Here is a 15,069-nt window from a genome sequence, read left to right on the forward strand (position 1 = left end):
CAAGATTAATTTGTGTATTTAATTATTTGTAAAGTGATACTAAAACTTGAATAAATAAAGCACTATGTTTATAGCCACTGTATGGTGCATACATTGAATACGTCAATACCTTTTAGAACAGTGAATAAGCCCCACACACAGAAGGAGGAGAGGAACCAGTGGCCAATCACAATAGTAAAATAATGAACTTTTATTTTTAAAATTCCATACAGAATAAACAGCCAAACATGAAACTTTAATAAGTACATATTTACTCTTTCATTTGCTTCAGAAAGCAATAGTGCAGCGCAACTTATTTATACAAACATGTTTGTGCCCTCTTTTCTTTTTTTTTTAAATTTCCATGCTTTGATATTTTGGAGTAAATGCAACCCATAGTATACAAATTTTAATAATATATTTCAATTGTATATGAATGTACCTCCTTTTTTGTATTGAATGTGTAACTATGTTATATATATAATAAATAATATAAAATATATTGTTATATTATATACATAAAATATTATATATACATATATAAATATGCATACATATATGTAAATGACCTGGGCTAAACATCACTGAAATAGCATCTTTAGACCAACTCTTTCCAATCCTAAGTAAATGGCCCGAAATCTATAATAGGAGATTTGGTGTCCTCTGGGGTATCTTAATAAATGGAATCCATATTTGAATTTAATCCTATGCTAAAAGCACAGATTTTGTTTGTCCTTTTCCCCCCAGTGGAATTAATTTTATGTATTAATTTTTATCATGTAAATAAAATCCATAGCTGTAATTAAAAAAAAAAAAGAAACATGTTCATAAGGGATCCCACAATGTTCAACACAAACTTCTGACATCTCTTACCACTTAGTCAAATGGTTTTATTGTTCCTTTGATTTAAGAGCAGATGGATCAATAGGTTGGAATTTTAGCTTTGGTAATTGTAAGGCTGCCACTTCCACCATGTTGTTCTAGTTTTTGTAAAGCAGTGGTGGTTGGCTCTTTGAAATTCTTATTCATTAGTCTCTTGGTGTGGTGTTAATGTAATTAAAGATCTTCACTGCCCATTTAATAGGGCCTTTACTTATACCCTCTACTTACTAGGTGAGAAGACCCAGGCCCACATCCTTTTGCTAATTAGGTCATGAGAGGTGTGAAGCCCTAAGGGTCCTAAGGAGAGGTGATAAGAACAGAGCTTATTGTATGTGCATTGAGTTCTAGCTAATCAGATGTCCATGAATTCCGCCAATCAGAGACCCGAGTTCTAGCCAATCAGATGCCAGCTAGAATACTATATAAGGAGAGTCCAGAGTGTGAGAGAAGTAGAATTGAGGTAACAGGCATCAAGAGGAAGTTGAAGAGCAGACTTTAAGAAAGCAGATATTGAGAGAGAGCCAGTGTCAAGAGAGACTGCAGAGCAGAAAGTGTAGACCAGAGAGTTATGGAGATCAAAGAGCTGAGAATCTACAGCATCAAGAGATTGGAGAAATGAGAATCCAGAGAACCCAGGAGACTGCAAGGACTCTGAGAACTGCAAGGGCTTTCAGAACTGCAGGAGAGGGAGCAGGCAAGCAGACAGTTAGGGTTTGTGATTGTTTATGGGAAGGCCCTAGGAGGGGGGAAGGTTGCAGGGTGACTTGGTTCCTTTCTATAATACTGTGTTATAATTTCCTTGTTGCTACATTGAGGTGGGCTTACTGGTTTTGGAATATAATTAATGCTTAATCAAATTGGAGTGATTGGTCTTGGTATTTGATACTGTGTTGTCTAAATTAATGTTATCCTTCCTCTGCCTTCTACCCAGAAAGTTTTTCATACTTCTCAATTCCAAACCATACAGGCATATTCATGGTCATCCTCAGGGTCATGAATCTTGCCTTAACTGATACACTTGGAAAGACTTATAATTAAATGTTTCAAATGATCATTTAAAGAAGGCCCAACAACACCACTCAACTGTACTAAAGCATTCAATGCCCTTCCAAACACTTAACCACCTGAATGGTTCAGAGCTGCCTTCAAGACAGTCTAGGTCTAGGTAGCAAGGGCACAGTTTTTTCAGTAGCACCTTCAACCAAAAATAATTATTTAAAACCTTCTTTTGATACGAATGTATGTGGATTTTTAGTCCATCTTAGACCCTCTGCTAAAGTCATAAGAAGAGGATCAAATAGAAGAGTTTCAGGAAGACAGTCCCACTGTATTTTACCAACCTGCAAGGAATCCCTCCTTTGGAGTAAATAGCAGCAAAAGCAGAAGGAGCATATGGTCGATTACTAAACGGGTCAATAGTTTTACGATTAAGTTTATCACTTGGCTGAGGATGAGGTTTCTTTATAAAATCTGGAGAACTGTTAGAGGGTAATGATTTGTTTTCATTTGCTACAGATCTATGTTTTATTTTACAATCTGATGATGTTGTTTGTTCATAGGTCCCTGTCATTCTGCTTCTCATCTGTAGGCTTCCATGACTCTCAGATTTCTGCATTCTTCTTTTCTTAGTGGTTTCTCCTGATCTTCAGGAGTGCAGGCCTCTGCCACAGCCATCCTACCACATAGCTCCCAGCCCTGAGACTCTAAGTCCCCTCATACAGACCTTGATTGGCATAGAAACCCAGCCTGGGGCCCTTGGACCTGGTACCACTGGAGGCATCCTGGACTGCAGATAAGGCTCAGAGTGATTTTGTTCATTCTTAAGAAGAGTTTGAAATAGCCTAGCTGTCATTAAGTCAATTTTAGCTCAGCAGAGTTTCCAGTTCTGTATAGCTACTACAATGGAGACCTGGCAGATGGCTTGTCTAGGAATTCTCCTTTCAGAACAAAATGGGTTGAAAAATTGGCCCTGGGAAAATTCAGTCCCCTAAATGCATAACAAAGTGTTTTTCCAATGTTAATATGTTCTACTCCAGGCTCCTTGGAACCATTTTACCAAAGGGTGAACAAATGGATAGAGAGTTCTTCCTATCAGAGCTGTTACTATACAAAATTCTGAGGTAGAAATTGGTCTTCCATGCATTTTTTTCTCCCTTTCTATAGTTCCTGTAAACTTTCTTTCTTTCTTTTTCCTATTCAATACTCAGGCAGTTAGGTGATGCAATGAATGGGCTTGGGGTGAAGAAGACTTGAGTGCAAATCCAGACTCAGCCACTTACCAGCTGTGTGATCCTGTGAAAGTCAATTAATTGCTGTCTGCCTTGGTTTCCTCAATTGTAAAATGGAGATGATAATAACTCCTCCATCACAAGGCTGTTACAAAGATAAAATGAGATAACATTTAGAAAGTGTTTAGCATAGCTTCTGGCAAATAATCAGCATTAATTATTGCTCCCTTTCTTTCCTCCTTCCCATTGTTCCCATGTCCCTCCCTAGACACACCCTCTTCTGTGGCATTTTACCTGTACTCACACCCTTAATGCCTCTTTATTCAGACCTCCTTTTTTTGTTCTTCTTAGACTCTCTACTTACTCTATATCTAGCTAGTTATCAAACAATTATTGTTCTATATCCAAATCCCTAAGAAAATTAAAATTCATATCTAAGCTAGGTGACAATAGATATTCTGATAAACTAATACTTCCTAAGGTGTTAGTGAGCATAAATAAATACACACCATAGCACATATGTAACCAAATAACTTCTACCATTATAATTTCAGTGCTTTTAAGAAGGTTTTTTGTTTTGTTTGTTTTTTGTATAAACCCTCAGATATGGAGCACTTTAGGCAAGTTTAGTATATTAACATTTTTACTGGTAGTGGACTTGAATATACTTCCCCTATTCCCCTTGTACCACCACCCCAACATCATGTTACTAGAAAGGAACTCTTCTTTCATAATATATTTACATTTTAATGGAGTCAGTCCATATCTATAGTATCTTTATCTCTCTCTCTCTCTCTCTCTCTCTCTCTCTCTTTCTCTCCATATATGTATGTATGTATGTATGTATATAAATATATATATATATATATGCATATATATGCACACATATGTTTTTGGGGGAGGAGGGTTTGGGTGCCAGTGTGCCTGTAGGAATTTCTATATCTTTATAAGTCATTAAATCTGTACATACAGAATATTAGATTGAAGGCAAATTTCAAAGGCTCTTTTTTCCAACCTTTACCTGCGAAAGATTCCACGCTACAAAATACCTGATAACTTTTGCAAGGTGGGCAAAAGTGCATTCTTTTTTGCTTCAGTACCTCTAGAAAGGAGAAATATACTACTTTTCAAGGTAGATTGTTTAACATTGAAATGGCTCTATTTATTAGAAAATTGTCTTTTTTTCCCATTAAACTGAACTTTTATACTTTAAAACTTCAACCGGGAAGACAAACCCAGGGACTATATGAAAACTGTCGCAAAATATTTTTAGCACAAATAAAACAGTGCTAAACGACTGGAGAAATATTAACTCTTCATGAGTAGGCCTATCCAATATAATAAAAATGTCAATTCTATGTAAGTATAATGGCAAACAAAGTAGGACTTTTTGATGCTTTTTTCTCTTGGAGTACTTCTCAGCACTAATATTTAAAGTGAGATTGTAAACCCCTTAAAGTTGCTTTCCTTAGAAAAGCAGATCAAAGAACTTGTGCTCACAGTCCTCCTGTATGCTGGTGTTATTTACCTTATACTCCACAACAGCTGCAAGCAGCATTGTTGTTACAGTAAGTTAATTTACTTATTCATCCCATGCCAATCAAGCTACAAAAGAACTATTTTATAGAACGAGAAAAAACAATAACAAAATTCATCTGGAAGAACAAAACATCAAAAATGTCAAGGGAATCAATGGACAAAAAAAAGTGATGGTTAGTGGTCTAGCAGTACCACTGCATCCTGGGCTATTGCCTACTGTCTTGACCTTTGTGTTGCTTTTAGATTTCTATGACTCTGGAGGAGAAAATGAGGCTGAAAACTTTGCACACTTCTCCTTCACTCAAACGCAATTCACGCACAAGACATCACCCTCTTGATGTCATTTGTTCTTTTCAGGAATGAAGAACAAATAACAACAACTAGGGTTTTGCATGAGGTCAATACACACAGAGAAGTTCTTCTAGAGCAGGTGATGAGAGTTAAGCCTTGTCACACATGTTTCTTACAAATGTTCCTCACTACTATTATGGTCTAAGTTTAAGCTTACCCCCAACATAGACATTGTGTGTCTGTGGGAAAGAGAGAGCCACGTCCTTAGGAGTAGGTTTTCTATTAGCTGTCTTTACCATGTTTTCTGAGAGTAGAAGTAGTTGCTTTCTGTGGACCCAACCTGCCAATTCTAGCAGAATTTAGGAATTTTGCTATTTCTTCTTGTTCTTGTTTTGATTCATCTATTCTTTTTTTCAAAAAGTTGAGACAATTTACTTTTTATCCTGCACAATTTATGTTTTTTTTTTAAATATAGCTCTAGAAAAATGGGATTTTAAAAATCCCATTGTGTTTTTTAAAATGTGTTTTATTTTTAATTTATGGAATAAAGAAAGCATTTTCATAACATAGTCCAATAAAAAGATGCATATGAAACTGCAAGTCTACTATGCACAACTTGCTTCTCCTTTAAAATATATAACAAAATTATCATGTAAATTTCTTTTTTTTTCTTCCCTATACCACCCCTGCCCTAAAGATAGCTACCATAAGACACACGCAGAGACAGGCGCAGGCACAGACACACACACATACACACACGTATGTATGTATTTATGCATGTATGTATGTATGTGTAAAATTATTCTATTCATATTTCAATTCATCAGTTCTTTTCTGTATACCAATAACATCTTTCTTCATATGTCCTTTATAGTTAATTTGGGTATACATAATAGCCAAAAATCTTAAAGTCCTTCTTAAGAAAACATCGTTAGTATTTGTAACAACAATGTGGCTTGCTGCTACTGCTGATATATAAGACCCAACAAGACCAGCAACAAGAGCTGCCAGCACAGGTTCTTTGATCTGCTTTACTAAGGAAAACAACTTTAAGGGGTTAACAATCTCACTTTAATCAGACATACATATGTTATTCACTTAGTTCAGGAGGAAAAGCCAGCAGCCTGCACTTTAGAGCAAATACTAAGAGAAATTACAAACAGAAAATATCAACAGAACAAATAACACAATTCAACAGACAGGCTTTGCTTGATCAAGACAACACATAACATAGTTACCAAAAAGAGAAGCACCAACAGCCAGGTTTTCTTCAAAACCAGGGGGCTCCAGCAACTACCCAGAGTCTTCACACTAACACTCTTCCAGTGAGTGAGAGCTCCAAACAAAACAGTAACCCCTGAGTCTATATACCCTATTCAGGGTCAAAGGGCATCACAACCCTGCAACTCAAACCTCTGTCAACTAGGCTTTCTTGTTTCTTAAGCAGATCAAGGGCTCTTGATTCAATCAAAGAAACAAAGCCAGACTCATCAAAGTCACTTGAGTACCTCAGTACTCCAAAAGAGAAAACAGTAAAAAAAAGTCCCACCTTAATTACCAATACATTACTATACATGTTGTTCTCTTGGTTGTGCTCATTTTGCTCTTTATTATTTCGTGAAACTCTTTCCATGTTTTTTCCAAGATCATTGAGTTCATCATTTCTTACAGCACAGTATTATTCCATCACAATCATATGCCACAAATTGTTCAGCCATTCCCTAATTGATGGGCATCCCTGCAATTTCCAGTTTCATGCCACCACAAAGAGAGCTTCTATAAATACTTTAGAGCATAAATATTCTTTTCTTTTTTCCCTGATCATTTTTGGAAATAGACCTAGCACTGATATTGCACGGTCAAAGGATATAGGTAGTTTAAAAACTCTCTGAGCATAATTCCAGATTGCTCTCCAAAATTGTTGGATCAGTTCACAATTTCACGAAAAATGAATTAGTGCTCATTCATGGCCTGCTCAATTTCCTTTTCTAAAATAGATGTATTTAAATATTTTATTTGCTTTTCTCCTAATCTATATAATTTGTATTTTTGTAAATATTCTTCCATTTCACTTAAATTGTTAAATTTATTGGCATATAATTGGGCAAAATAATTCCTTATAATTGCTTTAATTTCTTCTTCATTTGTGATATATTCACTCTTTCTATTTTTGATACTAGTGATTTGGTTTTCTTCTCTCAATCAAATTAACAAACAGTTTATCTATTTTATTTGTTTTTTTATAAAACCAACTACTAGTTTTATTTATTAATTCAATTTTTTTTACTCTCCATTTTATTAAGCTCACTTTTAATTTTTAGTATTTCCAAATTTAGTGTTTAATTGGTGATTTTTCATTTGTTCTTTTTATAGTTTTTAACTGCATACTCAACTCATTAATCTGCTTTTTATTTTATTGATGTAAGCATTTAGAGATATACATTTCCCTCTAATCACTGCTTTTGCTGTACCCCATAGGTTTTGATATGTTGTCTTTTTATCATTCTCTTTAATGAAATTTATTATTTCTATGATTTGTCCTTTAACCCACTTAGTGTTTAAAATTAGGTTGTATAATCTCCAGTTAGTTTTTAATCTATTTTTCCTTGGTCCTTTATTAAATATAATTTTTATTGCATTATGATCTGAAAGGGATTCTTTAAATATTTCTGCTTTTCTGCTCTTAACTACAAAATTTTATATACTAATATATGCTCAATCTTTGTAAAGGTACCATAAAGCACTGAGAAAAAAAATGTGTATTCCTATTTCCATTTAATTCTTTCCTGATATTTATCATATCTAGTGTGTAAATTCTATCATATTTAGTATCTAAAAATTCTCTTCACTTCCTTAACTTTTTCTTATTTTTTTTTTGGTTATGTTTGTCTAGTTATGAGAAGGGAAGATTAAAGTACCCTAATATAATAGTAATTTATTTAACATTTAAAAAAATTAGATGCTGTAGTATTTGTTTCATGTAGGTTCAATATTGATATTGCTTCATTGTCTATAGTACCTTTATCAGAATGTATTTACCCTGTTTACCTCTTTTAATTCAATCAATTTTAGGCATAACTTTGTATGAGATTATAGTTGCTACCCCTTTCCTTGTCTACATCAGCTAAAGAATAATAAATTCAACTCCAAGCCTCCATTTTGACTCTGTGTGTATTTCTCATTATTAAGTGTGTTTCTTATAAACAATATATTGTGGATTCTGATTTTAATCCATTCTATTATCTGCTTATTTGTGAATTTATCCTATTCACAAAGTTAAAATTAGTATTTTTGAATTTTCCTCCATCTTATTTTCATTCTCCATTTTCCTTCTCTGCCTCTCTTTTTACCCTACCCCTGTTACCTTATTTTTTCCCCTTTCCCTGTTATTCTTTGTTTTACCTTTCCCTCTGAAAATCCCTCTTATTTTCTCCCCCACACCCCTAACCTTACTATATATGCCCTTTTAAAAGTCCCTCCCCACCATCTCCCTCACTTTTCTTACCTCTCTAGAAGTTCAGAAGACTTCTAAACCTCTCCAGATGTACATGTTGTTTCCTCTAAAACCCAGGGGAGAGTAAGTTTCCAACATTACCAGCTGTCCACCCCCATCTCCTTCCTCTATATTAGTTCTTCCTTGCATGACCTGTTTTTTTTTTTTGAGATCATTGCTCCTTTTTTGCCTTTTCCTAGTGATTTTTTTTAGAATCACCCAATCATACATAATTCAACTCCAACCTTTCTTTCAAACTGCCTTAGTAATGATAACAGTTTTAAGGATATCAGTAACAATTTCATGTTATTGTAAGTAAACAGTTTGACCTTAATGATTGCCTTACAATTAGTCATTAATATTTTCCCCACATTTTTTTCTGGACCTTTTATATCAAATTTTCTGTAAATTCTGGTCTTTTTGTTATAAATACCTGTAAGTCATTCAGTTTCTCAAATATCCATTTATTTTCATTCAGTATTGTACTCCATTTTGCTGGGTAAATTATTCTTGGATGTAACCCCTGCTCCTTTGCTCTTTGAAATGTAGTATTTCTTGACCTATGCTCTTTTAGTGTAGAAGTTGCTATGTCTTGTGAAATCCTTACTGTTTTTCTTCAGCATTTAAATTGTTTCTTTTTCTCTTGTTTCTTGCAATATTTTCTCCTTAATTTTCTCCTCCTTGAAACTTGGTTATGATATTCCTGTAAATGTTCTTCCTGGTAACTCTTTCAGGTGGTGAGTGGTGATTTTTCTTTTTTTCTATTTCTACTTTGTGCTTGTTCTACAATTTCAAAGGAATTTTCCTTAATAATTTATTGTAATATTGTATCCAACTTCTTTTTTTAAATCATAACTTTTATGAAGTCTGATAATTCTTATAGTCTCTCCTTGATCTATTCTCCAGATCAGTTGTTAATGTAAAGAAATATTTCAGATTCTATTCTATTTTTTCAAATTTTGTTATTTCTTGTTGTTTTATAATGTCATTCAATTCTACTTTCCCAATTCTAGTTTTCTAGGAGCTATTTTCTTCCTTAAAATTTTTTATCTATTTTTCTAATTGGTTAACTCTCTTTTCATAATTTTCCTGAATTGCTTTTATTTTTTTCTTAATTTTTCCTCTACCTCTCTCATTTGATATTTTAATTCCTTTTTAAGTTCCTCCAAGATTCTTTTTGGGCTTGTAATTATTTGACATTACTCTTTGGTGTACTGCAATACAGGGAAAATTAGGAACCCCTGAGAAACCCCTAGCTACTGACAAGCACTCCCAGAAAGAATGGACTCAGATATCTTTGGCATTTAGCAAACCCCCTGGGACTCCATGACTCCACCAAGGAATGTCAATAGATAGGACCATCCCACTGAAGGATAACCTGGCAGACCCTTTCTAGCAGATATCCCTGGGGCTCCATGACTCCACCAAGGAATGTAAATGAGATTATCCCACTAGTACAATAACCTGACTGAATCTTTTGATCAGCCAGGACCTGTGTTCCTGTTCCCCACACCCAGTGACCTGGCCTGTAGGTTCCAGGAGATAATTAATCATTGTACCCCCACATGTCCTATATAAGTCAAGCCATCACCCCAATACAGGGCCATTGATTTGTGGTTCCAGTACCCCAATGGCCGCCGGCTAATAAATTCTCCACCTAAAACTTATACTCTGTGGTGTGTCTCACTTGCTTCTGGTACAACAGTAGGAGTGCCTTTTTTTTTTTTTCAAACTCACTATCTTCCTCTGAATATGAACCCAGGTTATATATATATATATATATGTACCAAAGCAATCTATGGTTGGTTCTTTATCCTTTGCTTACTCATTTTTATTTTTAATTCATTTTATTTTATTTTTAGCAGCTTAATATTATTTTAAATCAAGTTTTAATCCTGAGTTGTGGGTAATGTTGTCCTAGGCTTCAGATCCTCCTTACTGTTGTTTTCTGAATTTTGTTTGGGAGGCTCAGTCTCAGAGACTTTTGTCCTCTCCTAAGCCACAGCTTAGTTCCCCAGCCACTCTGTCCCAAAAACATTCTTGCTCCCTATGGCACATCACTCACCAGGCTTGTTCTCTCTCTTCCTAACCCATAGCCAGAGACAGAGATTGCTTGTGGCCTGTACTGTTAGGCCTGACTTCCAGAAAGAGTGGAGAAGCAAGGTAGAAAGGGGGTGGGGTGTCCTTCAATCTTCCTATACTCAGCAATCTGCTATTCCTTAGATAAAAGTTTGTGAGGTAAAAGTTCATGATGAAAGTTCATGAGGTGAAATTTCTTGAGGCCTTGGGTGGGATGAAAGTTGAAGTGAAATTTCTTGAGGCCTGTCTGCTTCATGACAGAACCGGTCCAAAGCCTGTTTTTATTAATTCAGTGGAGTTGGCCTGGAGGTTTCAATCCTTCACTCAGAACAAACTTTAGTCCCTGGAGGTCTTGCCTTTCTGAAGTTCTTTCAAGTTGTCTTAAGAAAACAATTGCCTGACCCCTTTACTGTTACGGATCTATGTTCATTTCTTGTCAATTTTCTGTCTGTTTTTGGAGGAAATTTGGAGAGCCTGGAAATTTCTGACCTACTCTGCCATCTTCTCAGAATACTATAGTGCATCCTGTTTTAAATGGAGTTACTTGACTACCTTTAAAAGCAAATCACTCTGGCTTTCATAGAATGGCCAATAATAGCCCCAAGCCAAGCCTCTATGGCTCTTTGTTTAGTTTTGATGGCTTAAAAAGAATTAGTGTAAATAGCAATTGTTTTCTGTTCAGTCCATAAATTCCAGAGGGTCTTCCCATCCAAGATTGATATCTTCATCATGGGAAATTGGGCTATTTTTTGTCTCAGTTCTTACCTATCCCTAAGTCATTGAATGTGCATTGCCTCAAAAGAACTGAGACCTGGGAAAGACCTTAATTTAGAAAGGCCAAAGCCAGCCACTGCACTCTGGGCCATCAACAATCATCTTCACCTTTGCCTTGCATGTGGATTTCAATGACTCTGAAAGAGAAAGTGAGACTGATGACTTTGCTCAGCTCTGCCTCCCTTAAATCCAATTGGTGTGCAATTCAAGACATCTTCCTCCTGTTATTGGTTCTCATTGAGAACAGAGGAGCAAGCATAACAACAAAGTGGTAATAATCAAAACAATCTGGTACTAAGAAAAAGAGTGTTGAATCAGAGGAATGGATTCAATACAAAATAAACCACGTAAAAGAGCATAGTAATCTAATGTTTGATAAAACCAAAGATCCAAAGATTTGGGGAGTAAGAACTCAACATTTGACAAAAATTGTTGGGAAAACTGGAAGCTGTTGGGCAAAAACTAGACATAGACCAACATCTCACACCATATCCCATGATAACATCAAAATGGATAAATGATTTAGACATAATGGTTAATATAATAAATAAATAAAGAGAACATGGGAAAATGTATCGGTCAGATCTATGGGGAAGGACAGAGTTTATGACTAAATAAGTAAAATAGATGATTATGAGAAGTAAAAAAAATGAAAAGTTTGATTGTATGAAATTAAAACAAAAACTTTTGCAGCCAAAAAATTAATGCAGCCAAAATTATAAGGGAAACAGGAAAGTGGTAGAAAATTTTACAGCAATTTTTTTCTGATAAAAACTTTATTTCTCAACCATATATGGAACTGAGCCAAATTTAAAAAAAAAGGAGCCTTTTCCTAGCTGATAAATGGTCAAAGGATATGAACAAAGAAGTTTCAGAAGAAGAGATCAAAACTGTTAATAGCCATATGAAATAATTCTCCATATCACTATTGATTAGAGAAATACATATTAAAACAACCCTGAGATACCACCTCATACCTATCAGATTGGCTAACATGATAGAAAAGGAAAACAACAGATGCTGAAAGAGATGTGGAAAAACTGGGATACTACTGCACTGTTGGTGCAGTTGAGAACTAATCCATCCCTTTTTGGAAAACAATTTGCACCTATTCCAAAGAACTATGAAACTGTGCATACCCTTTGACCCAGCAATACTGCTCTTTGGTCTTTAAAAAAAGGGAAAGGTGATGGGGTTTAGACTGTGGGAACCCCCTTGAACTGCACCCTGAATCATCCCACTTAATCTTACTTTTCATGCCCAAATAGTCTAGCCTGACCTAGCCTTCCATTGTCTGGTTACCTCCAGATTGCCTTCTGGCTGTTTCCCAAGTCTGTTACCCTACCCCTCTGTTGTCTTTCATCTCCACGTAGCCTTCAGTTATTTCCCACCCTGGAGTCTGACCTCACCCAAATCACCCCAGTCCACCCTAAGCCCCTCCTCCCATCACCCCAGACTCCACAGTCTTTCTGTATATAAGCTCCATCTTGCCTCCATGAAGGTGCTCAGATTCAATCTAGCTCAACTGAGATTAATCTGGCCTGCTGGCATTAGCATCACAAATGCTCAGGCTCCCTGAGAGCCTACCCAATATGGTGAAGCCTTAATAAACTTTGTTTTACTTTGGCTGAGAAGGCTTGAGTTGAATTCATTCAGCAAGATCTAGCATGTCAGTATTTTCATGTCCCAAGCTCCCCTCAACACCAAACCTCAACAAAAGGATTTACTTGTACAAAAATATTTATAACAGTTCCTTTTTTTCTGTGGTGCTGAAGATTTGGAAATCAAGGGAATGCCCATCAATTAAGGAATGATTGAATAGGTAGTGGTATATGATTGTAATAGAAAACTATTGTACTGTTATACCAAAAGTGAGTGAGACACACCACAGAGTATAAGTTTTAAATGGAGAATTTATTAGCCAGCGACCATTCGGGGTTCCACCCAAATCAAAATAGCCCCAAGTTGGGGTTGAGAAGTAGTTTAAATAGAAAATACAGGGTACAGAGGTTAATTATCTCTTAGAACTTACAGGCCAGGTCACAGGGTAGGGGGTGGCACAGGGACAGATCAAGGATTCTGACAGGTTATCCTTAACTGGGATAATCTTATTGAAATTCCTTGGTGGAGTCATGGAGCCCCAGGGACATTTCCTAAATGGCAAAACATCTGAGTCCATTCTTTATTATGCAAACTGGGGTTTCTCAGGGGTTTCCTTAGCGATAACTGATTTTTCCAGTACCACAGTACTATAAGAAGTGATGAGCAAGATGGTTTCAGAAAAACCTGGGAAGACTTATATGACCTCATGCAAAGTGAAGTGAGCAGCCCACAAGAATATTTTACAGAGTAACAGCAATATTGAAATGATGATCAACCATGAAAGACTTAGCTACTGTGATCAAAACAATTTTCCAAGACAATCCCATGGTGAAAAAGGCTATTTATCTCTAGAGATGGAATTGATAACCTCAGAATTCATACTGAACCATATTTTAAAAATGTATTCTCTTTTTTGGTGTATGTTTTCTTTTTAAACATGGCTAATATGGAAATATGTTTTGGATGACATATAATTAGGGTTTTATGAAATAAAAAAGCATTAAAAATAAATGTATAAATAGCTAATTAGCTATAGTGGTGAGATTTATGTCTTAGAGTACTGTTCTTGGATTTAAGGGGACCTGGATTTAAATACCAGCAGAGACACTTACTGGTTCTTTGACCATGGCCAAGTCACCTACACATAGATGTAAAGTGAGATAATATCTCAGAGGCCAGTTCATCCAAAATTTTCATTATCTAGATAAGAAAACTGAGAACTTGAAAAGTTAAGAAACTGTACCCAGGTCACACAAGTAAGCATCACAGGGAGGATTTGAACCCATTGTTTTTGTCTCCAAAATCAGTGTTCTTTCTCTTTTCCTGGGACACATTGAACCTGTATTCTCATCTGTAAAATGAGGATATTAATGTCATCTGCCTCACAGGAAAATAATTTATGTAGAGTACTTTTCAAAAATGTAAAAAAATGATACAAACAGGAACAATTACAAGAATCAGAAATATGTACCAGTTTTCTTGGCTCACAGTTGTCTTTCCATCATTACACATTGCCTCTCCTTCCTTACAAAGAAGTAACTCATACCAATCAGCCACAGTGGTGAAGGAGGCAAGAGGGCCTTTGTGGGATGCCTAGAATTACAAATAATCTTAGCTCCTGCTCATGGATGCTTACAGTGACATCACTGCTAACTAGTTAGAGAAGAGCTAGTAAGCAAGTAACTATTCTATAGATAAACCTTTCTGACATTTATTAGAATCATTTAATGGCCAATTTCATTTAAGTTCACCCCTAGAGTGTTCGTCAATAAATAGGAATAGAAGAAGCACAAACTGTGGTATTGTTTAAAATTAGAAAGGAAACTTTCAAAAGTTGTATGAGGGCTTACCTTCATATTATTTCTCTTCAAAACGGGAAATGTAGATTTGTCTTTGATGTTTAACTTTGTGCATGTTTTCTCATGGAAGATGATAATGGTTCTCTTAAGGTATTTTTTTTTATCATATTCATTCATCAAGCACCATCCACATTATAGTGAAATGGGAAAATTAGGAAGTTACACGAACTAAGAAAAACAAATTGGAAAGAAGAAATAAAAGTATGTGAAAGTTGAGGACTCAGCCACTTAGGAATAGATGGTCTTGAAATTATTCCAAGGAATATGAGAAGAAGAGACTAAGTATCACAGATTTCTTTCTTCTGATGTCTTAGTTATATTATTCTTCAATGCTATGGGATAT

The 15,069-nt window shown here is 35.5% G+C and overlaps 1 pseudogene; it reads right to left on the reverse strand.

The window, feature by feature from the left end:
- Positions 1 to 885: 885 nt before the first annotated feature.
- LOC118834985 lies at positions 886 to 2,500 on the reverse strand (annotated as a pseudogene).
- Between the last annotated feature and the right edge of the window lie 12,569 nt (positions 2,501 to 15,069).

This window comes from Trichosurus vulpecula, chromosome 1 (assembly GCF_011100635.1).
Source record: "Trichosurus vulpecula isolate mTriVul1 chromosome 1, mTriVul1.pri, whole genome shotgun sequence".
In the NCBI taxonomy this organism is placed as follows: Eukaryota; Metazoa; Chordata; class Mammalia; order Diprotodontia; family Phalangeridae; genus Trichosurus; species Trichosurus vulpecula.